Source organism: Cygnus olor, chromosome Z (assembly GCF_009769625.2).
Source record: "Cygnus olor isolate bCygOlo1 chromosome Z, bCygOlo1.pri.v2, whole genome shotgun sequence".
Lineage (NCBI taxonomy): Eukaryota > Metazoa > Chordata > Aves > Anseriformes > Anatidae > Cygnus > Cygnus olor.
Window position 1 is genome coordinate 28,955,700 of NC_049198.1, and position 25,355 is coordinate 28,981,054.

At 39.8% G+C, this 25,355-nt stretch overlaps 1 protein-coding gene and 1 long non-coding RNA gene across 11 annotated transcripts in view; one reads left to right on the forward strand and one right to left on the reverse strand.

The window, feature by feature from the left end:
- Positions 1-25,355, reverse strand: part of GLIS3 (GLIS family zinc finger 3) — a 201,059-nt gene that overhangs the window by 69,832 nt on the left and 105,872 nt on the right. The window lies entirely within an intron of this gene.
- Positions 2,804-5,143, forward strand: LOC121061777. The gene is made up of 2 exons (XR_005815259.1): positions 2,804-2,869; positions 3,070-5,143. It is a non-coding gene; the product is annotated as an uncharacterized LOC121061777 (long non-coding RNA).

A 25,355-nucleotide genomic window follows, 5' to 3' on the forward strand; every position in this document is an offset into this window, starting at 1 on the left:
GAGTTGGACTTGATGATCCTTATGGGTCCCTTCTAACTCGGGATATTCTATGATTCTATGATTCTATGATTAGCTCGCTCATAAAGAAAATTACTACTCCATACTTCCTAAACTTGGGAGTTCTTTTTAAAACATATTTATTAGAGTCTCCATATCCATATTTATTTTATATTTTTATAAGGCTAATTGCCAAAAGCAGGAAACAATATATTTACAGTGAAAGGTAAAGCATGTCAGTAAAAAGCAAAAGCGCTGCTGACTACGACTTTTAAACACTCGTGTTCTCCAGAGTGTTCTGCATGTGTTTGTACATACATAAATGGTGTTAAGTATACTGGGCAACCATTCTGTAAAATTATAATATTATGACATAGATTTCTAGAAAATAATTGACACAACATGTGAAGACCTGCTGGATGCATCATTCACTTCTGAGCCTTTTCCTGAATGACACAGCAGCCTTCATTTTGAAATACATTTAGACTTTTATACTGTAGGAACACTACGTTCCTGCATGGATTCCCTTGTCTGAATACTTTAATGCTTGTAATAGATATTCAGTGACCAAATATTTAAGAGATTCATAAGTTTTAATTGCAAAAGAAGCTGTTTTGATTGCCTGAGTTGATCACCTCTGTAACACAAACTTAAGACCTTGCTCTGGTAAATAACTTCCATCTGAGATCTGATCCATTCACAGAAAGGTACCTGGCCTTTATTTAAAAAGTCAGTGACAGGCATTCTGGCATTTTCTTATCTAGCTCTCCCTAATATTAGCTGTTCCTAAAAATCTTCAGTTCTTCCTATTCAAATTTGTTTTGCTTCAGTATCTAAACAGTGATTTCTTTTGTCTTTTTCTGCTATATGGATGTGATAAGTAATGTGAAAGATAACTTCCAGTTCCAGGCATTTTCTGAATGTTATCAAGTCCTTTAATGTTCTCCCAAATAATTTACATATATCAAAATTATTTGTTTTCTCATGTTAAACAATACTTTGTCAGACTTCCACTGAAATAATTCTTACTTTAAGAAATATGGAAACCAGAGCACAATTTGATTTTACAGTGCTGTTTCATCCCATATACAACAAAATAATACTGTCCTATACTGATATACTCACATATAGGCTCTTAATAGCTTTTTTTCTTTGAATCAGTTATACAGAGTAATCCTTTTCAGCATCACTGCATTGGGATACCATTCTTTTACTTTGTAAGTGTGAAAGGTAAGCATTTCCCTAGTTTATTGCCACCTATGGGGAAATATTTATGGTATATTAAAATGATTTCACTTAATCAGAAGTTTCCAACATGGCCTCTCTCCTTGGATTTACAGGAAAATGGGTGTTTCTTTTTTTTCTTTTTAAATTTGACTTAGCTATATCTCAACTTTCCTATAACCATTACATTGCAACAAATGATGCCTACACAGTGTCTCAATAACAAACCTAGATACTTCATTTTTTCTTCAATAAAACAGAATGTGTGCCTCATGCAAGCAGCAGATGAGCCTGAGGCCCTCAAAGAACTGTGATATAGGAAACAATTGGATGTGATATACCCAAATGATCTCAGAAGTTCAGCTGTGACCTACACTTGATGGAAAGGTGAAGAACTGCCCCAATCTCTTCCAAACTGACTTGATGGAAGTCAATCCAACCCTAAGCCCACAGCCAGGATGTGCTAATCAGACATTTCAAATACATTCTTGTATTGTTGCAGAATAGTAATTTGTTTAGCTTAATCACCTATTCAGCTATGGTCAACTGATGATGCAAAAAGAGAAGGAAAAAATGCACCTAGAAACTATGATACATATCGGAGAGAATAAATTACTTCCTGATTTTACAAGGTCAACAAGATAAGAAGTTTCATCCTAGCAAACATGCTTGCCGTGGAAAAGTAGCTAAAGAATCAAGATCTCTACCTTCCACATCTCTTCTCATTAAGCATGATGGATACTACTTCCGGTTCAAGGACATAGAGCATAGTAACAGTGTGAGACTGGGCCTTGTTTATTACTACTATTTCACTCAGGTAGGAAAACCAGCAGTTTCTCAGGGGTACAGTTCAGATCAGATGTAACTCTTGCTTTGCCAGCTAGCCCATGGATAACCCACATTAATCCTAATTGCACATGACTACATAGATGCATCTTCTTTAAAAACTCTTTACACATTGCAGGCTTTTTCTTTTTTCTTTTTTCTTTTCTTTTCTTTTCTTTTCTTTTCTTTTCTTTTCTTTTCTTTTCTTTTTTTCTTTTCTTTTCTTTCTTTTCCTTTCTTTTACTTTTCTTTTTATTTTCTTTTCTTTTCCTTTTCTTTTCTTTCCTTCCCTTCCCTTCCTCTCCCCTTCCCTTCCCTTCCCTTCCTATTTCCCTTCCCTTCCCTTCCCTTCCTTCTCCCCTTCCCTTCCCTTCCCTTCCCTTCCCTTCCCTTCCCTTCCCCCTTCCCTTCCCTTCCCTTCCCTTCCTTCCCCTTCCCTTCCCTTCCCTCTCGTCCCCTCCCCGCCCCTCCCCTCCCTTCTCGTCCCCTGCCCTCCCCTCCCCTCCCCTCCCCTCCCCTCCCCTCCCCTCCCCTCCCCTTCCCCTTCCCTTCCCTTCCCCTTCCCTTCCCTTCCCTTCCCTTCCCTTCCCTTCCCTTCCCTTCCCTTCCCTTCCCTTCCCTTCCCTTCCCTTCCCTTCCCTTCCCTTCCCTTCCCTTCCCTTCCCTTCCCTTCCCTTCCCTTCCCTTCCCTTCCCTTCCCTTCCCTTTCCAATCCTTTCCTTTCCAATCCTTTCCTTTCCAATCCTTTCCTTTTTTCCTTTCCTCAGTCAAGGATTGTGTTAGCCTCCTTTAAGTCACAGCATTTTACAGAGGATTACATTTGGTAATATTAAATTCCCTCTCAGATGCATTGTTTGCTAGGCAGAATTTCTCATCTTGTAAATATAAGCTAGAATTCTTTGTTCCTGCTTGTGTTGGCTTGCATTTGTCTGTTTTACAGTTCACATTCTTATACTGCAATCATTCAGCAAAGTCCATCAGGTCATTGCAATAGTTTTCTACATTCTCCTTCTTCCATTCCAGACTGCAGAAGTAACAACTTGATAACAGTTGCTCCCTTCCAGTGTTGATGGATACAGAAGAAAAAACTGAAACAAATGGGACTCTACTAATGTGAAGGACTCCAGGCTGCTGCTGCTTCTGGCTGCTGAGACTTTGGGAACAGAGTGAGAAAAAATGTGCTAAAAGATCCAAACTGGTATAAGTCTGCTTGCTTGAGAAGAGTACAAAATGTTGCCTCAGCCTTATACAGATATGCTGGCTGGACTTTGATGGGATCCCATTTCCAATGGCAAGTGTCTGAGATTGATTTTACTAGCTGCTTGACTTGCTTGATATAGTAATATTAATAAACTGACCATATCCATGGCAAATAACATTTTTAAATCCTAATCTTTGGAGAAAGTGATTTTAGAGAAAATATAAGCCATTTCTGAATGCCGTCACATGGGAATGCATATATGCAAATGAAGAGAATAGCATCCCTGAAAATCGCAGAGGAAAACATAAATCTAGAGTATCACATACATAAGACCTCAAACAAATCCTTCAATTGCTCAGTAATCAGGTAGCAATTTTAAAAGATTTATTACTAGATAAATGACAAATTAATAATTTACTAATGTTTTATGTCTATCTGTCAATTAATTTTGAATAGTCTGATATAGTGACCAGGTAGGTTCTGTGTCTGCACCAAGGCAGGTAGTCTGACATGGACAAAATATCTTTCCCCAGCTTCGCATTTATTATAAAATGAGATGTAAAAGCTGTTTTTATATGGCTTCCAAACAAGCATGATGCATTTCAAACATTATTAATAGTCTTTTAAAAAGCATTTCCCTTCCTCAACAGCATTAGCAGGGTGCTGCTTTACAAGAGATGTGAGGGCTTTTAAAAAATTGAGAGTAAGACCTCATATAAAAACCTTTTAAATAGCTTTTTATTCACACAGACTCTCCTGCCTGGCAATCTTGTGAATGACACATAATTAGTGTCAGACATCATTCAAACTGCTGACATCAGGTGGTCACCAACAAGGACGCTGCATGCCACAGCTGAGATTTAAAAGCCCAGGTTCATTTCATGTGAAATGAGTGCTGTGCTTTTAACCCTTAAAGTGTTTAAATGGGGAATTCATTATACTGCAACCATTTCTGTCTTAATGGAGTACATTTTGTGACATGGTGATTGAATGCTTTGGCAGATGCACAATGCTTATATAAGGCTGTACTTTCCTCAAGCCATGCAAAGGCTGGAAATTTTTTCTTCTTTTACAGTTAAGCTTATGAAATGATACAATATCTTGGAATTCTTTGTTATAGTAAATAATGACAGAGTATGTTTATATAAATTGCATAGATTATAGTAGATGCTTGTTTACCCAACCATTCAATAAGAACTTGTTCCAAAGCCTGTTGAAGTCAGTACGTAATTACTCTTTTTTCCCCTAAAGAAAAAAAAAAAGGTTCTCTCCTTCACTACGTATCTTCACTACAGGTAGTTTCCATCAGGCAAATTCCATTAAAATTTTAAGATCCTGCATGACAAAAGCATAAATGAAAACAAAACAAAACAAAATTACGGTCTATGAAAAAGCCTGAAGTGTATAGGCTTTTTATCTTCTTTGCACTTCCCACTTTAAGCTAAGAAGCTTATTACATTTAATAGATTTACAAGAAACTTTATATATTGTGCACTTCTCATATTGTAAGAGCTTTTGTCTAAGGAGCACATATTTTTTTTTGTGTATGTGTTTAGACAGAAGATTAATACACTCTATCCTCATCTGATTTCATTTTTCTAATACATCTGTCTACTTCGGTATATTATAAGCAAGAAGAGCTACATATTGCTGCTATAACTGAGAAATGCAATGAAATCAATAGCAAAAAATATATTAATGCAGATGAAAAAGTTAATATACAGAAGAGTGAATTTGATTACTTTTTTTGTTTGTCAGATACACAAAAGAGGCTAGCATCTTGCATTCTCTCTGAACAAAATCTTACTATATCTGTCACATTGTCCACATTTTGCTGAGTATTTCCATATGTAGATGTATTACTTAAGCTTAACAATAAAAATCAACTTAAATCTTTTTTTGAGGGGATCACTAGTCGCAGAGAACACTGTGGTGTCAGTTCTGATGGGACAAGTAGGAACAGTGGATTAAGTATGCCACCAAACTGCAGTAAAGGTCAAAGAGGAAAACATGTAGGGGACTGTCCCTACCCAAAATACTCCCTTCTCATGAGAGCGCTCTTTACAGATTGGTCTTTTCATTTATGTGTTTTTGATAAATGTAGCATGCTCATATTTCTCTTTCATTTCAACACTGGAGATCTTCACAGTTTCCACATACTCAAGATCTGCACCACACTGTATTCTCTTGCTTTCTAGGTAATGCCATGCCTAGATACAAATACCTCAGCTGAAATTAAGCATAGTACCTTGAATATCATTTGTTCCCTGAAATAAAGGTGTCAGAGACTCACTCACCATGGAAATGTCTCTCTTTTTTTCATTAGTTTCATTAGTAAGCATGGACATTTCAGCCTTGGAAGTTATTTCTGGTGCCATAGGGAAGGTAAATATTATGACAAGTCCCTTCAAAAGAAACTACTAATGAACACACCAGCTGGTACTGATTCAAAAACTATATGGAACAGAAACCATTACAGGAAGAATGAACAATATGGAAATTCTTCTATTGCTTCCTTTAGGATGACAGTGCTCCTGTTTTTTTCTGGTCTTTCTCTTTCCTTTCTCTTCTCCCCTGTCTTTTCTAAAAGGTTTTCTTTGATAGTCTAAGAATTGAAGTCAACATTACAATTCATGCAGCTTTCTCTACTAAAAGTCTACACAACACTAAAATTGTTCACTGTTAAAGTGTCTATTAAACTCTACTTGCTCTACTTGCTGAACCCCAGAAAAGTCATCTAAAGCTGAACATTTATTTCAGCTGTTAAACTCAGAAGAACTAAATATCCTTTCATCAAGGAACAAACAAACAAACAAACCAATAATTGTGCATATGTTCCACAATTTATAAAAATTGAAAATGTATATAAATTGTATGCTGCAACGCTATCTTCTCCTCCAATATGAAATCAAACATGGAGATACATCTCATTTTTTTAGTTCATAGCTCATTAAGATCTCATGCCAAAGATATATTACGAACAGAGACAATAGGTTTTCAGACATGAAGTCAAGGGACTGTAAATCACATTCTCACTGGGAAGGTGGTTTTGTATAGGAGCATTTTGCTGTTGTGAATCTTAAAAAGGACAAAATTTTTATCTCTGTTATATTAGGGAAAAAAAAAAAGAATAAAAGATCAGGGATTCTCTGAAACCATACTTCACGTGGAAAAAGAAATGTGAGTCTCGATGGTTCTTCCTCACCCAGTTCCCTGCCCAAATTCACATTAGATTCATTCAATTTTCTCTCTATATATATATAAAAAAAGTAACTGGAACAGCCATACATAGGAATAGGAATTATTCTTTTAGTTCTCCATCCTACCCTACCCATAAACATGCTAAACATGCAAGTTGGGACTTAAGCTTCCAGCTAACAAGTATGCAAGCTGTTCTACAAATACTATCAACGTATTTAAAAACATATCATTTCACTTCTGCTTTTCATGGGTACAAGGATCCCAAAAGATTGATTGCTAAATCATAAAACAGAAGAAATTATATTGCCAAAACTGCTTTTTTTTTTTTTTTTTTTTTTTTTTAATTGAGAATGTACCCAACTCCAGCATGGTAACCTCAGATATCTAATTAAATGAAGGGTCCAGTCTGCTTTTTTTCAAGGAACTTAGCATTTTGCTTTTAATAACATTTTGAATGTTACTATATTAATGAATCCCTCCAACTTCAATGAGAGAATAGAGGGTAAATATTACTTATCTACACAAAGGACCTGAAGCGAAACATACACTGCAAAGGATATGATTATACAGAGGAACTGAAAGAATGCAGTTAAGCTGAACTGCCTTTACCTCTGCCAATAATAAAGTTTTATACTAAATATGCCTTGTTGACCAAAACATAATAGGGGTTGTCATCCCAAGAGAAATCTTGTTTTATATAAATTATTCCAAAGTTTCATATCTTGCACTGCCTTTTAGTGAATTCTTTAGGAATTCTGAGCATAGTCTCTGCTCATAGTCTGAGCATCTTCATAGCTACGGATATCCTCTATACTTGGATACTTGTCTATAAGCATACTTGACTATCCTTTAAACATAACATTAACTTTGAATTTCCATCTGTTTATGGAATAGACATGACATGTATTAGTTGTATTTACTTAAGTTTCTTTATATCACTCTCCATCTCAATAATGCCATCTCAGACTGATTTTACTAGGAAATTCTAATCCAAACAATTGTAGATAAAAAGGAAGCAAGAATGTTACCTTTTGATATTTCTAACTATATGAAGGCATGTAAAGCATACAGAAGTTACCTTCATATTAATCAGTAAATATTGAGCATTTTCATAGAAACATAGAATCATAGAATATCCCGAGTTGGAAGGGACCCATAAGGATCATCGAGTCCAACTCCTGGCACCACACAGGTCTACCCAAAAATTCAGACCATATGACTGAGCACAGTCCAAACACTTCTCAAACTCCGACAGGCTTGGTGCCGTGACTACATCCCTGGGGAGCCTGTTCCAGTGTGTGACAACCCTCTCAATGATTTTCTAACACTTTAAGTGGTTAATTTGTACAGTTGTACGCAGTTGTATCACACCCACTTGAATTGTCCAAGACATCCAGAATACACGTTAACATTTAAAATCCAGCCCACATGCCCCTCCATCCCCCAAAAGTTCATTTTATGAATTTAAAAAACCAACCAAACAAACTAAAAAAAAAAACCCACAACATTCTAGAATAATTTTTGTCAATTTTCAAAAGAAACATGCTACTGAAAAAAAAAAAAAAGTTTTATTCTGAAATTGTGAAAATGATGTTTAGACTTTTCCCATTGCTTTCTTCCTTATTCAGCTGAGACAATTTTCTGACTTTGACAGAAGTCTGTTCGTTGCTTTCACTGATCCCTAAGTGCATTTCCCAATAAAGTATTCACTGAAAATACTAGCTCAGAAACAGTGGCAACAAAAACGTCTCTCACTGACACCAAAATGGGACATCCCTTACTAAGTGTTTATTCTCCCAGAGAAAGCATAAGAAGCAAAAGCACAAGTTTTAAATCAGATTGAGGCTCTATGAAAAAGTGTTCAGATTAGTACCTGTATGGTTACTGAAAAAATACAGAACAGAAAACTTCCCTGAAGTTTCTGTTCAGCAAAAATGTAAGAAACTCAAAATAGAGTAAATGTACTGTCTTAACCTTAAACGTGTGTATTACTGCCAGCCCATAATATAACAGTTCTGTCATAATAACCACGTCTCAGTTCTGCATTCCATCAATATGCATCACATCCACTCAAGTCAGTGGGAATTTGGGATATGCAAGGAATGAAGAATTAGTTTCATAATCCTTAGGCCACAATCCCATGGTAATTATAGTGCCTCGACATAGTATTGCAAGCTGAACAGCTCTGCAGCACCTTGTAGGGCATTAACAGTAGGATTCTGCAGAATTATTCTAAATATCATACCAGGACCCTGTCTCTGCACTCTTACCTGTAATAATTAAATTAAGCAACTGAAAGCTTAGAATGAGACGCATTTTGAGCTATTAAGCAATACAGGCTTATTTCTTCCCCATTTATCCCCAGTTAAAGGGGAGCTCAGTAAAATCCTAGCTTTCACCTCTTCTGAGCGGAGCTACTTACTCAGCTCTCTTTTCACGGCAAAGCAAAGGAGAATATTCACCTTATGGTTTGAGAGAGGGAGACAGCAGAAAAGAGTTGTGGAAAATAAGGCAAAAGTGCTTGCATTGTAATCACTGTGAGTTTGTCACAATAGCATACAGACAGAGGATGTTTCTTTTCTAACCAAAAGTAATCCATATGCAAATTTCCAGTAACATTCAAAACGTACTTCCCAGCTCAGTAAATGTTTTCTATTCTTGGCTGCTTAGCACCCTCAGCTTTTTCCAATTAGGCCCTGGTTGTTTAGTTAAAAAAAAAAAAAAAGAAAAAAAAAGTTCTAAAGAAAGGATTAAGGCCTGTATCTTACAAGGGAGAAAGAACATAAATTAGAAATTCTTTTTGAATCTGGAGTATGCATTCTTTAATCTTCCATCCTGCTGGGAAGTGTAATAAGAATAAAGGCAGAAAGAAGCTTTTTGCTTCATTTGATTTGTTCAGCTGATAACACGCTTTTGACTATCTGGAACTAAATCCCAAAATTCATGACAACTCAGACAACACTCCCACATGTTATAAGCCTGTGAGTTAAAAATAGAGCTTGGAAAGCTTACAGAAACCCGCCTGGTGAGCAAGCTCTCCAGATTCATAAGGGCAAGACAGAAGGACATATGGATGTTCAGTGAATCAGTCAAAACTGTGAGATGATAACGAGAGTTTAGGTGCTTGGCAATGCAGTTCTGCAGTTCTGCAGTTCTGTGTGGTGTGGCCTCAGAGGGAAAATAACTTCTAAAATGACCAACAGGTCTGAATGATGGGTATGAGTTAGCTAGGGATGAGAAAACCAATGGAAGAGAAGAGGCCAGAGGCTGGAAAAGTTAAGGTATTAGATACGATTTACTGATTCTTTGCAGTAAAATGTGCTGAAATCTATTGATAATGCTTTGCATTCAAAATGGAATTGAAGAAATTTTATGAAAAAAAAAAGAAGAAAAAACATAAGTAAAAAAAGAATGCTAAAAGCAGAAAAAGGCATCTTCCGTTTATGACTAAAAATCAACTTGCCTCTATGTGCCAAGTCAATTTGTGACAGATTTTTGCTGTGATCCCATCACAGTGAAAAAGAGAAAACTCAAGAAATTGTTTTGCTCCTTTCAGTACAATGCTAGTAAGTGCAATGAACCAATACATAGAAATAGATACAAAAAGAAAGAAAAAGAAGGCAACAGTTCCTCCCATCCTTCCTCCCTCTTAACATCCGAAAAGACAATAAGGAAGCAGCATGGCCTTCCAGATGGTGGTTAGGGCTTACAGCTTTCTGAGATCCTGTTTAATGGCACTGAAGCTCATATCCCAACTTAAGAACTCAGTTTGTTGCTACTTCATCATCAACAATTCAGTTTATGTGCTAAAGAAAGGCCCATCTCTTACAGACATTCATCACAGCAGACAGAAAAAGACATTTGGTGTCACCAGAAATCATTCTTTGAGGGCAGGCAGGGCTAGCCCTGGTCCGAGTGGGGCTGTGAGGCTGAGTTGGGCCATGGCTGTGGCCAGGCCAAATAGAAGTCATTGCAGTCAGGGTGTCACCAGTCAGGGATAATGCCTGAGATGATGTCATCCAAAATCTGTGAGTACAGATATTAGAGCTGGACCTTGGTTTGGAAGCAGACACAGACACAGACACAGACACAGATTTCTAGGTTGGAAGAGACCTCAAGATCATCGAGTCCAACCTCCGACCTAACACTAAGCACTCCACTAAACCATATCGCTAAGCTCTACATCTAAACGTCTTTTAAAGACCTCCAGGGATGGTGACTCCACCACCTCCCTGGGCAGCCCGTTCCAATGCTTAATAACCCTTTCGGTAAAGAAGTACTTCCTAACATCCAACCTAAAACTCCCCTGTCGCAACTTTCGCCCATTCCCCCTCGTCCTGTCACCAGGCACGTGGGAGAACAGACCAATCCCCACCTCACTACAGCCTCCTTTAAGGTAACTGTAGAGAGCGATAAGGTCGATAAGCGATAAGCAGGCAGGACCATGGCTAAATCAACATATGTGTCTAGGTACCAGGGAAAGTATTAGGAGTTAAGAGCAAAGGCTGAGCACACAGGACATGATCCAAAGGACCAAGCAAGGCACAGAGCAGGACAACGCCCAGCAGAGCTGCTGGCACAAACTCTCTGGCTGTAAAACTGTGGTTGGGGCGCATAATTTCTATTTTTTTTTTTCCTAAAGAGCTCAGTCTGACTGTTATTCCTCCAGTCACAGGGACTGTGCAGGTTCAAGTTCCGAAAAGCAGAAAATAATGGAACATAAAATCCATGTGGATCCTCTTAAAAAGCTTCACTTGTTTAAACTACACACAGGAAATTTTGGTCCCTTAAAACTACCTTAAGCAAACAACTGTTGTGACAAAAGGTCTGTGGTGGGACCCTGAGAGATTAATGCAGGAGACTTCCCTTGTGAGGCAAAAAAAGCTGCCCATCCCTGCAAAAAATAATAGAGGAAAAGTGGAGGAATAGGCTAATAAAGATACTGTAGTGTTCACCATTCTTTATTATCTGTCTCTACAATAAAGTTAAGCCATTCATACAGCACTAACATGCCATGAACAACCTTTAAAATACCAGATGCCTACGCAGTTTAATAAAGTAAGCATGCATTTATTTCATGCCAGGCATGGCTTAGAGGTGTGCTGGACACAGTTCTTCTCCTGGGGCTCTAGAAAGAAGTGACATGGCAGTGATGCAAAAACAGAATTACTAAGTCATTTGGGAATAAACTAGTTTCATTGCTCTATAGCACAGATCCTCCAATGCATCTAGCAATGCGTTTCTTTCTCTTGAATGTGTAAGTAGATGAGTCTCTTACACATCTTACATGAGTGGTTCTCACCATGCAACTGGGGTTTTCAGCTAGGGTAAACCTCAAGTGATCAAGGGCAAGAAATAATAAATACAGGAATTAAGTAATAAATATAGGGTTTTAGTGAAGTGCTCGCAAGTCTTGATGAATATAAGAATTTTGTTCTTATCAAGCATCAGATACAATTTCTGAGAGAAGCCTTGAAGGGTTTACAGACCTTACTGAAGCAGTATACTTTGGGAATAAATATAAAGCTTGGATGAGAGAAGCCAGTCCAGAGCATGCAAGGTGAGGCAGAAGAAGGAGATACATAAAATAGGAGGAACAGGAAGAAAAAGCAGATTGCTAGGCATGGTGTATTACTTAAGTTAAGGAAGTATGTCCATTCCTCAAGTAAAATATAAGTTCAGTGAGTAAGTTAAAAGACATTTATTTATTTCTGCAGTATGTCTGACATCACAGCTGGTTGTGGAATACTTGGAGGACATTTTAGATAACAGATATAACAGATTAATGACTGTACCTAACTTTGCTGCTCACAGATATAGCAAACAAGAACAAAAACCAAAATACCTGCAGGTTCAGAGGCACAAGTAGGGGATGAGCTGTACAGCTTTCTGAGGGAAAGGATAAGAAGCTTTGAATTTCACCAAAGCAAAATAATGGATGGCTCAGTAAATAACTATCCTGAGAACGTATCACCAGTGCATGAAAAGGTTTTTTCCTCCTTTCCTTGGTGAACAATGCATACTTCTGAGTATGTATTTCCCCTTGGCAACTGAACATTTACCTCATCCAGTGTAAATCATTACAGCATTCAATAGTCCTTGAAGTAAACCTTTTACCACTGTGAAATGATGTCTTGAAGAAGCTACAAGAGATATTAGAGCTATTTTTGCAGTGCTGGCCAAAAATATCATGCTTGTTGTTTTTAACTGACAATAATTTTTTTTTTCTATTTTAATACTTTGTGTCATTAAGACAAAATCAGGTAATAAAAATATGGATAATCACATAGCAAACTGACTAATTAAAGATGAACATCAGGTGAAGCTTACAAGAGCTAACAGAAACAGAAGACTAACTGAGCCTGGATTTATACCCACCTCCTAATCAAGTGCAATGCTAAAAGTGCATGTTGATGTGCACCATGCAAACAGTAGAAAACAGCAGAATTGTGGTCTACTATACTGTACCCGTCTGGAGTTTCTCCTTCAAAATAATTTTATGTTTACACTACTGTTGAGGAGGTCAGCATCTGACTGGACAGATGTCTGAATACTGTGTGAGCAGATCTGATGTCAGTGCTGCACTTCAAGGTATGTCGGTAAATCTTACAGGCATATGTTATTGATAGCTTTGTATACAGGCATGATTATCTCCATATAACATTACCTTTTCTACTAGACTGTGTGGATGAAGGGAAATATGAGTGAGGGGCAAGCTGGCACTGTTTCACAGACCTGTAAAATCAAGAAACTAAAGCGAATGGGTGATCTCGTCAGGTCAGAGCCTGCTGGACTCAGCACTTCCTGACTCCAGCCACACCAGCAGCACCATGAAAAACATCTGTGATGTCTAACTGTCTCTTGCTCTCCCCTTTGCATCCTATGTACCAATAAGGCATTCAAACCAGAGTGGTTTATCTTTGAAGATCACCTGAGTTTCAAGCTTTCAGAACTGACCCAAGGAAAGTTCAGTGGAAGTTCTGGCTGTAGTGGATTAGCAAGTTTTATTTCCTCTAGAAAACTGAACAATTGCAGAAACAGAGTTATTTATTTTTTTCATAGTTAATTGTAATGGGAATCAGAGCCCAGAAAGAAGGATGATATTAACAATGATATTGCTGATAAGAAGATGGTGCTACACATTCTGTTTCCTCAGTTAGCGTTTGCTTTTAAGAAGGTTACACATCTAATCACTATTGCTGCCTCTGCTAATACTGACCTTCTGTTGCTTAACTGCATCTGCTATGTTTCCAAAACCAATATACGTTATGTTATGAGTAACTGAGGTTAAGACTAACCTCCTACAGTAATTAATATTCCCTTTATGAATACTAACAGACATTAAACACCCTCCATTAAGTGCACAACAACTGTTACTCTGTTACTTGCACCATGTTTATTCCTGGACTTTTGTTGCTTTGTCTTACAGTCAGAAAACCTGTGGAAAACCTGAATAAGTCTTTTGCATTTAGCAATTCAATATAGATACATACATATACTTACCTGAAACTTTCCAAGTCACTATTCTCCATATGGGTTTAAGGGACTCTTACCAAGATTGCTCTTTGCTTTCAGCTTCAATTTATAGTATGAATACTGCTTGAAAGGCACAGTTGTTTCCTCCAGTGTCCTGATGTCCCACCAAATCAGATTGAATTGATTGAAATACAGCCTGTTGATGCTTTTGTATAGCTATAGAAACTAATGGCAACCTTCCACCCTTTCGCTGAATGGTGTAATTGGCCTGCCAGAGAGGATTTGGGATTTTAACACATTCCCTGTTTGGCTGAGCTAACCAATTATTTTGCAGTTGCTATCAAGGCTGCAGACTTTTCTTCGTTGGGGTCATTAAGCTTGTCAAAACCAATTTGTCACCACAACTGCTAACCCTCATTGCCTCTGACAGCAGCACAAGTGTCAAACTAAACAGGCCCTTGCATTACAAGAAAGTAAATGACTGATCAGAGCCCACCAAGCATCCTGATCACATGCCACAGTCAGGCCTTCTGACCCCACAAGAGGTGCAAGCAGTATCAGCTAAATAACATGGGGTCACAAAATGACACTACTAATCATTTTGCAAAATAAATAAAAAAAGCCTAGGCCAGCTAAAGTGAATTAAGACTCAAGGGCTGTATGTGCCTTGCAATTATGGTCAAACAGTTTTTCATTGTTTTCTTTTTAATTAAAAAGAGAAAATGAAATCCACTTATTCTGAAATAAAATTCTATGAAAGAAGTTACCAGATGATCCAGACTACATTTTTTGGAAAGCAGCTCAGACACAGCAGCTGGCACTGAAGAACTTTGAGTCCAATCCTGCAGACCAGTGCCATGCAATCCTCTGTGTAGTCTTGGCACCTGAGTGACATGAGAATCAGGCCAGTGGCATGTTCTTCGTCTGTTGTAATGCCAGCCCCAAAGTACTCAGCATTCATCTGCAATTACTACAGTGGGGTAAAATCTGTCTGAAACCCATGTGCAAACCTAGAATTTGCTTCATTAAAGGTACTAGATAGAGTGAATCCCTTTTAATTTTCTAAACCACTGAATTATTTTGGTGACTAATACTTCACAACCTGATTTTAAATCTCTCCTTTACAGTTCCAAGTGTATTCAGTTCAATGGGGTAACTTTCAGTTTAGACTGATGTGGAACTAGCACCATGCCCTCTGTCACAATACAGTATTTGAAAGGAAAATAAATTAACAAAAATAAGCAAACAGTTTCAGAGGAACATTCTCAGCATGTTCCAAAAGAATCAAAGCCTTTATCTGAAGACACCTGGAAGGGCCTTTACCTTAAATAGCCTGAGAGGCCCTATTTGCTTCGATCATGATGACCTGCAACATGAATAAATCTTTGCAGTGTCAGGACTTTCATTCTTGAATGCTACCTTGCAGTATAAGAAGTTTGGGAAATACAGTGACAGTGAGAGGTGTGTGGTATCCACCCTCTCCTTCTTCCCTCCTTCTTCCCTCCAGAAGCCATCAAATATCATCGTTTTTCTTTACTTTTGTTAAAATAGTACTTTTCCATGCAGATTAAATACACCCCAGTAAACAAGATCCATTTTTTTTTTTTTTGGTATGTGTGTACTTGAATTACATTTATTTAAACAAGGCCAGGTGGCTTATGGTTTATCACCAGTGTAATGACTTTGAGCACTGGTATTCCTATTTAAGAAATGTTAAAGAAGAAGGAAGAGGAACAGAGCTAAAGAAGAAAGAAATGGAAGCCAGTGTTGCACAGTATCCCAGGATTTTGCTGAGTCCTAATGATGTCATTCAGTATTTAATTTCTGGTAACAAAGAGTTTTTTTTTCCCTCCTTTCAGCAAGAAGTAATCCTAAAATCTTGGCAAATTCAACATTAACAAAGCCATTTATCTGAAGCCAAGATTTGGATGTGAATCTTACGTTGTTTCTAGCCTTCTCTATTCCTTCTCTCTGGATGGAAGAGAGCAGCCACAATTAAAAAAAAATATGCTTAAAAAAACCACAATGTTATTTTGAGCTTGTTTTTAATTTACTTTTGGGATAGGGGGTTACAAAAAGACTATTACATTCACTGGCAGAAAAATAAATGGTAAATGTGGTACGAATAATTGGGGAACAGCCAAATATTGCAATTTGCCAAGTATCACAAACAAAAGCTTTTAAAACTATGTACATTCTTTGACTAGCATCTTTTGTTGTTAAAATCAGGCATGGTGAACTAACCAGGATGGCAGAGAGGGAAAATAAGAGGAGGGAATAAAATGGGTGTGACAGTCTTCATATTCCCTAACCATTAATCCCGTCTAGAGGGAGACACTCCTCATTAAAACAATTTACATTATTTCCTCTTATTTGTTTGTTTGTTTGTTTTGCTTGCTTTAGGAGCAGCATTGATGCTAAGAGTTGTTATATGCAGAGAAAGAAGGATTTTTTTTCCCTTTCTTTCGTTTAATGGCTAGCGAATAAACTGTTGATCTCCTCATGTACAACAATATTTTCCAGAGCCAATGTATTTGGATGAGTCCTGTGAATATCCAAAACAGTATTCCTGATTTATATGAAGTTTGAATTCTGAATTTTTGATGACTGTTCACTGGTAGCCAAAAGCAGACGAAGTTTTCCATGCAAGAATGACACCTAAGTGCATATGAGCTTCTCTGCAAAGGTTCCAAGTCAGGTAAGCATCTACCTTAAGCTGCACAGAGGTTTTTTTTTTTATTATTTGTTTGGTTGCTTGTTTTTTAAGGATTCCCATTTAAAAAAAATAGAAAAAGAAAACAATTTGTATTACTTCTATTCTATGTAAAATAAAGAACTATTCCCATATTTTTACCATACTAATCCTGACTTACCTTACTTTGACAATATGTGTCAGGACTTTTAAACCACAAAAGAGAGAACAGGAAAAAGATGTATATCACTATGCAAAAAATTGCATTTAACTTCAGTTAAGCTAGTTAGAGTTTCACTATAGACCACCTACATGCCAATAATCCTCAGACATCTTAACTCCCCTAATGTGTCCAGAACATATAACTCCTCCAGGATCCAACAGGAACTAATCAGAGTTCTTCATATTACTGTGGCAATTTTAATCAGAAGCCAAGGACCCAGGACTCCTGAAGACACTGACGGAGAGGAAAATATTGCACCTTGATATTAGTTTTTCAGAGCAACCCTTTGTCCCAGAATTTGACTCACTAAGTCTCAGGATCAAGTTGTCTTTACCTAATTAACATTCTTCACTGTAGAAACACTCTTGTTTTTTGTTGGTAAAAGAATAAAGAACATTTGAAAGTTTTAAACTTACAGACTTATACAAATCTATTCCTTTCCTTGGTATGTTGGTCTGGTTACCACAGAAAATCCATGCTTTATAAATATCAGAATGGACAGAAGTTGACCAAAACTGCAGCGTTGTGAAAGGCAGCGCAATACAGCTACACATAATGACTGGCAGTTAGGTTTTAAAGTATTATTTCTGGTCATCCTGACATCACTTCTTTATTCACCCTGAATGCCCAGGTAGTGAGCATACTTCAGCACAAAGATTTATCAAATGCATGTTTCAAAGGGACATGCATAAATACTCAGGGAAGCCAAACCTTGTTCTCGATAGTCCTCAATATTCATGCTACATACAAGAGCATACATATCACTTTAAATGATAAAATACAACTTGTGCACCCAGTGAGAATCATATCAAAAAAGTTTCAAAGAAAAAGACTCAAAGAAAAAGCTTAGAATCGGTGTGCTGACATAAAAGATTTGAGTGACTGTTGCTCTCTTTTATGCAATGAATTTCCCCAGTGGGAAATAATGTAAATAAAATATAAAAAATGACCCATAAAAGGAGTTGAATTTTGCATTCGTTTTAATGAAGTGTAAATATCTACACAAGTTCAGGAACACTGAGAATCAAACCTGAAAAAAATGTAAGAAATATCACTTGAGAGTCCATATTACAAAATACCTCTGAGAGTATAATGTGCTACAGCAATGTGCTATTCTATGAATAGAAGAAAATAGATACACTTACAAGCTTTGCTATCCTTGTGATTTAGTGGTGACCTGCACTGAACATCAGCGCCACAGAGTCACAGAATCACAGAATCGTCTAACCTCCAAGATCATCTAGTCCAACCTCCGTCCTAACACTAACAAGACCTCCACTAAACCATATCACTAAGGACTACATCTAAACGTCTCTTAAAGACCTCCAGGGATGGTGACTCAACCACTTCCCTGGGCAGCCCATTCCAATGCCTAACAACCCTTTCAGTAAAGTTCTTCCTAACATCCAACCTAAACTTCCCCTGGCACAACTTTAGCCCATTCCCCCTCGTCCTGTCACCACGCATGTGGGAGAATAGACCAATCCCCACCTTGCTACAGCCTTCTTTAATGTACCTGTAGAGAGCGATAAGGTCTCCCCTGAGCCTCCTCTTTTCCAGGCTGAACAATCCCAGCTCCATCAGCCGCTCCTCGTAAGACTTGTTCTCCAGACCCCACACCAGCCTCGTTGCCCTTCTCTGGACTCTCTCGAGCACCTCCACGTCCTTCTTGTAGCGACGGGCCCAAAACTGAACACAGTACTTGAGGTGCGGCCTCACCAGAGCCGAGTACAGGGGGACAATCACTTCCCTAGACCTGCTGGCCACGCTGCTTCTTATACAAGCCAGGATGCTGTTGGCCTTCTTGGCCACCTGTGGACAATGCTGGCTCATATTCAGCCGACTATCAACCAGTATTCCCAGGTCCTTCTCTGCCAGGCAGCTTTCCAACCACTCATCTCCCAGCCTGTGGCTCTGCTTGGGGTTGTTGCGCCCCAGGTGCAGGACCCAGCACTTGGCCTTGTTGAACTTCATACAGTTGACCTCAGCCCATCGGTCCAGCCTATCCAGATCCTCCTGCAGAGCCTTCCTTCCCTCAAGCAGATCGACACACGCACCTAACTTGGTGTCATCCGCAAACTTACTGAAGGTGCACTTGATCCCCTTTTCCAGGTCATTGATAAAGATATTAAAGAGGACCGGCCCCAGCACTGAGCCCTGGGGGACTCCACTAGTAACCGGCCTCCAACTGGATTTGACTCCATTCACCACGACTCTTTGGGCCCGGCCATCCAGCCAGTTTTTAACCCAACGAAGAATACGCCAGTCCAAGCCACGAGCAGCCAGTTTCTCAAGGAGAATGTTGTGGGAAACGGTGTCAAAAGCCTTACTGAAGTCAAGGTAGATCACATCCACAGCCTTCCCCTCATCCACCAGGCACGTCACTTGGTCATAGAAGGAGATCAGGTTAGTCAAGCAGGACCTACCTTTCATAAACCCATGCTGACTGGGCCTGATCGCCTGGTTGCCCTTCAAGTGCTGCGTGATGACATTCAAGATAATCTGCTCCATGAGCTTCCCTGGCACTGAGGTCAAACTAACAGGCCTATAGTTCCCCAGGTCTACCCTCCAACCCTTCTTGTAGATGGGCGTCACATTTGCTAGCCGCCAGTCGACTGGGACCTCTCCTGATAGCCAGGACTGCCAATAAATGATGGAAAGCGGCTTGGCCAGCTCCTCCTCCAGTTCTCTCAGTACCCTCGGGTGGATCCCATCCGGCCCCATCGACTTGCGTACATCCAAGTGCTGTAGCAGGTCGCCAACCATTTCCTCGTGGATAGTGAGGGCCACATCCTGCTCCTCATCCCCTTCCACCAGCTCAGGGTACTGGGTATCCAGAGAACAACTGGTTTTGCCGCTAAAGACTGAGGCAAAGAAGGCATTGAGTACCTCAGCCTTTTCCTCATCCCTTGTAACTAAGTTTCCCCCCGCATCCAGTAAAGGATGGAGATTCTCCTTAGTCCTCCTTTTTGTGTTGATGTATTTGTAAAAACATTTTTTGTTATCTTTAACGGCAGTAGCCAGATGGAGCTCCAGATGAGCTTTGGCCTTTCTAATTTTATCCCTGCACAGCCTCGCAACAGCCTTATAGTCCTCTTGAGTAGCCCGCCCTCTTTTCCAAAGATTATAAACCCTCCTTTTTCTCCTAAGCTCGAGCCACAACTCTCTGTTCAGCCAGGCCAGTCTAGTTCCGCGCCGGCTCGTCTTTGGGCACGTGGGCACAGACTGCTCCTGAGCCATTAAGATTTCCTTCTTGAAGAGTGCCCAGCCTTCCTGGACTCCTCTGCCCTTCAGAACCACCTCCCAAGGGACTCTGCCAACCAGTGTCCTGAACAGCTCAAAGTCAGCCCTCCGGAAGTCCAAGACAGTGGTTTTACTGGTCCCCTTCCTGACTTCGCCAAGAATAGAGAACTGAACCATTTCGTGGTCACTCTGCCCAAGACAGCTCTCGACCCCCACATCTCCCACCAGTCCGTCACTGTTTGTGAACAGAAGGTCTAGCAGGGCACCTCCCCTGGCAGGGTCTCTAACCAGCTGCGTCAGGAAGCTATCTTCCACGCTCTTCAGAAACCTCCTAGACTGCTTTCTCTGGGCTGTGTTGTGCTTCCAGGATATGTCTGGGAAGTTGAAGTCCCCCGCAAGAACAAGCGCTGATGATTTTGCAACTTCTGCCAGCTGTCTGTAGAACTCCTCATCCGTCTCCTCATCCTGGTTCAGTGATCTATAACAGACCCCCACCAGGATGCTTGCCTTGTTGGCCTTCCCTCTGATCCTAACCCAAAGAGACTCAACCTTATAATTCCCAGCCTCAAGTTCCTCAACATCAAAACACTCTCTAATATAGAGAGCCACACCACCACCCCTCCTGTGCTGCCTGTCCCTTCTGAAGAGCCTATAGCCAGGCATTGCAGCACTCCAGTCATGAGAGTGGTCCTACCACGTTTCTGTGATGGCAACCAAGTCATAGCCTTCCTGCTGCACGATGGCTTCCAGCTCCTCTTGTTTGTTACCCATGCTGCGTGCATTAGTGTAGATGCACTTTAGTCGGGCCATTGCCTTCTCCCCCGGCCTTGCCATTGTTCCCCCTGGTACAGCTCCAACAAGACTTATTTCAGCCCCGTCCCCCTTCTTTCCTAGTTTAAAGCCCTCTCAATGAGCCCTGCCAGCTCCTGGGCTAGGATCCGTTTTCCCCTTGGAGACAGGGACCCGTCTGCGGTCACCAGGCCGGGTGCCAAGTAAAGCGCCCCATGGTCAAAAAACCCAAAATTTCTGTGTTGGCACCAGCCTCTAAGCCACGTGTTAATCAGGTGGGCTTTCTGTGTCCTCTCAGTACACCTCCCTGCCACTGCAGGGATGGACGAAAACACCACCTGTACTCCCGCTCCATCCACTAACCGTCCCAGTCCCCTAAAATCCCGTTTGATAGCCTTCAGGCTTCTCTCTTCAATATCATCACTGCCAGCCTGGACTATCAAAAGAGGGTAGTAGTCAGAGGGGCAAACCAGGTTGGGAAGCTTTCTGGCAACATCCCTGACCCTGGCCCCAGGGAGGCAGCAGACTTCCCTACGGGTAGGGTCTGGTCGACAAATAGGGCCCTCTGTTCCCCTGAGAAGGGAGTCACCTACAACGATCACCCTTCTGTCTTTCTTGGTGGAGGCTGTCTTGCGGCGTGGAGTCAGCTTCCTCGCCCTAGGCATCCTCCTGGGTAGACTTTCTACCTCGTCCTCACTCACCGGCCTCTCAAGCTCCAGGGCCTCAAATCTGTTATGTAAGGACACCTGGGAAGAAGGGGCCAGTGGGGGGATGCGTTGCCTGCAAGGCTGAGCAGGGACCTGTCTCCATTCCTCCTCAACTCCTAGGTCGCCTCCCTCTGCCTGACAGCGACAGGGCAGGGGGTCCACCCCCATTTGGGGTGTCTCGCCCTGGTACCTCTCCAAGCCCTGCACGGAGTCGCTCCACCAGTCTATCTCCCGCACACACTCCCTGATAGCTCTCAACCTATCCACCTCCTCTTTGAGTTCTGCCACCAGGCAGACTAGGTCATCCACCTGCTCGCAACTCACACACACGGAGCCTCTGCCTCCCTCAGATGGCAGCAACAGGCTCAGACACTCCCTGCACCCAGAGACCTGAACTGCCACATTGTTGAGCAGGTGGTCAGTCTGGGTGGATACAGACTTTCTAGAGAGAGCAGTCTGCCTGGTGTAGACCATTGCAGCCTAGTTAGCGGTCGACAGCCATTAAAGGTGTTGTTCTTATGGGCGGGGGGAAACTCTGCCCTCTCCACCCTCCCTGCTCGCCCTGCCTGCGCGAACTGCCGTGCAAACTGCCGCGCCCCGCCCTTCTGATGCGCCACGCCCTGTTTGCCCGTCCTGTTCGCCGTGCTCCTGGCGAACCATTAAAAGTGCCATTAAAGACATTTTCCACTTTCAAATGTAGAAGCACAAACCAGGTGACTATAACTTGGAATCAGAAGTTTACTTTGACAGTAAAATTAGACTCATGATTTTAGTGTTCAAATGTTCGGACTTGTTTGACATATGTGGATGAATCCAGTATCACAAGGCTGCTGATGTGTACTGCTGCCAGCCAACTATGACTTCAACTTTAACTGCTCAGTGCCGCCTGATGGTTGGCTAATTCTTCCACCAACACTCTGCTGATGGATGTGACTATGTTATGGCGTTCCTTTATCCACTGCAGACAAAATCAAGCATGTTAGTTTATTTAATGAATATCTAGGCAAGATGTCTTAACACACATACATGATTAGGGAAAACCTATGCTATTACACAGCTATGAAAGTCAGCAAGTCAGCAAAGCATTTGAAATCAACACATATTTTTCCACTGATTGTAAAAAACTAAAAGGAACAAAAATGAGTTAAGATGAGAATCTGCAAATAGCACTCATAGGGTACCTGCAAAATTCACCCTCAGGTTCTAATGCAAGTTATTAAATTCTCACCTGCAAAATAATAAGCAGAATTTCGAACAAAAAGAAGAGAAATTTCAACTCACTTAAGACTGGAACATGGCATCAGTAATGCAACAAAATGTCTGCTCTAATCTTCCTAGCTAGGCACAGATTGTGATGGTTCCATATCCGAGTGTTGTTTCTTCTGCGTAAACAGTGATAGTTCACCTGCATGCAAGTTTGTATCACTTAGCAATGCTTTCTGTCAAAGCTAAGTTAAAATCCTGTGTACTTTGCTTTGCTATCACAGGAAATGATTCTATACTAAATTACACAAATAATGTAAGCAAGCAACTTAGCTGGTGCCTGCCAACTGTAAATTTTGAGCACTTGACAACAAAAGTTTTATCACCAATTTCACAAACTAGCGAGTCATTACATAGTGTAAACATAGCATAGTCATCACATGCCGTTTATTAGTTTGACTACACAACTTGAAAAAACTCCCAGCCAGCTTTTCAGAGATACTTTTCGCCTGTTTCCACTTAGACACGAGCATCCTGTAGTTTTAAAAAGCAGGTCTACAGCATTTAAAGTTTAGCACCAGAAGAGTGATGTACTCCAGTTTAGGAGATACATCTGCTTACAGGACATATTAGTTTCACATAATAATTTCTCTACATAGCAGCAGAAGTGACAGACTTAATATCCAGATCACAGTGAAGCAGCACTGCCAGAGACCTCTACAGGACTTGTGTTCAACCTGAATGTCCCCATTCAGCTCAATAACCACAGTGCCTGCTGATCTCTGTTCAAATTCTCTGCTGTACCAATATTTTTATTATTTCTCCAGTTGTGTATTAGAGTATTCACATCTCATTGTGCTTTTCCACTTTAATTGAAGGACACTAGAAAATTGTTTTGATAGTGATTAACAAGATTAAGATTTATCAGACTGCTATTGCCTATTGAAATGCTATGTTTTGACCTTAGGTTTTGGTTTTGATAATTAGCCCTTTCCCCTCCTGCTTTCTTTAGCAGTCAGTAAATCACATTTTTTTTTTTCCCCATTTTAAACTCAAAGACAAGGCTATTAAGATAACTTGAGAACATTTGTAATTCTGGCTTCCAGAATGAAGTTAAACACAACCATTGCTTTGGCACTAGAGTTCAGAGCAGAAATAAACAAGAAAACAAGATCTCAGAGGGGCTGAAATGGAGTATGAGGAGAAAGAGAAATAGATGGCTATCACAGTTTGAATCAGAGTTAGGGCTTCCTGGTGTCTTTTATCCACCTTTGATGAAAGACGAAACCATGGTTTCTCATGAAAAGTATGCAGAAAAAAAATGTAATTTTGTTTTCTTATTCAATTTTGTAAAATTAAAAGTATTCTGTAGTGTTTTAAGAGGGGACATAAAATATTAATTGGTATCACAATTGTTTTTAAAATCAAGTCTGGGAACTGACAACAGAGACATCATTTTGATTTTTTTTAATCATCCATAGCCTGAGACTTGGATGATAGACTAAATCAAGTGATTTGATAAAATGCATGCAAGGCACATGCCTTTCCAAACCCCCATTTCTATCACCTTGTTTCCTTATCAAGTGAGATATTCTGCAGATTTACAGTGAAAAATTACAGTTTCATACTTAAGTCATCACGAAGTTGTTCTCCATCAAGCAACTTGAACTTGACATTAACGTTTCTAATCAACTTAGTGAATACATTCTCTATAAGGGTAGCAGGTTGATATAACCTGAGGTCACCACCAGTTCTATATGGATGACTGTAGAAACATAAATGTCAATTATATTTCTATGAATGTGTCATTAAACAGCTAAGCAGCTTCCTAAATAAACATTTTTTGTTATTATTGTTTAACAACATTACATCAGTTCTATAATTAAGACCAGTTCACAACTGAAATCATTAACATCTGTTGAATTTACAAACACCAGATCACAATGCCAATGTCAAATTTAGTCAACAACACCAAATGAAAGGTCTTAAGTTCTCTGACTGGTATCCTTTAGAGATTTGACAGGATGGTATATTTAGGTACATAGGAGTAGTAAAACTTCCTTTGAGCAGCCTACTCTTTGGAAATGAAGACAATGCACAAGGACAAGTGTTCTGGTTACAAAACAGTAGGGAAGAGAGAAAAGATGCAAGTATTGATGACTTCTCAAGCGCTTTGACATTTCATAAGAACTTTTTATTTCTATTCCAAAGCAAGAAAGAAAACTGCTGAGGATTTCTAAATTCGGCTTTCAAACATTTTTTTCAGTAACAAAAGACTATGCTTGCTGCCAAGATTACAAAATCACATAAAACTAAAGACCTTATGTTGTAATTGTGACTGCTTCCAATGAGAGTTCCATTTCATTTGAAAATATACGTCCTAATCTTCTTGACAGTTTGTCTGAAAGCATAAATATTTTGTTTGATTACAAGTCAAGAACAGATCTGAAAAAAAATACTAATGCTTATGTAGTCTAAAATAATACTAGTTCTTTTTTGTCAATCTTTGTGATTTGGAAATTCAGTCCTTCTCATTATGTAAATAACATAAAATAATAAATAAATAAATAATTA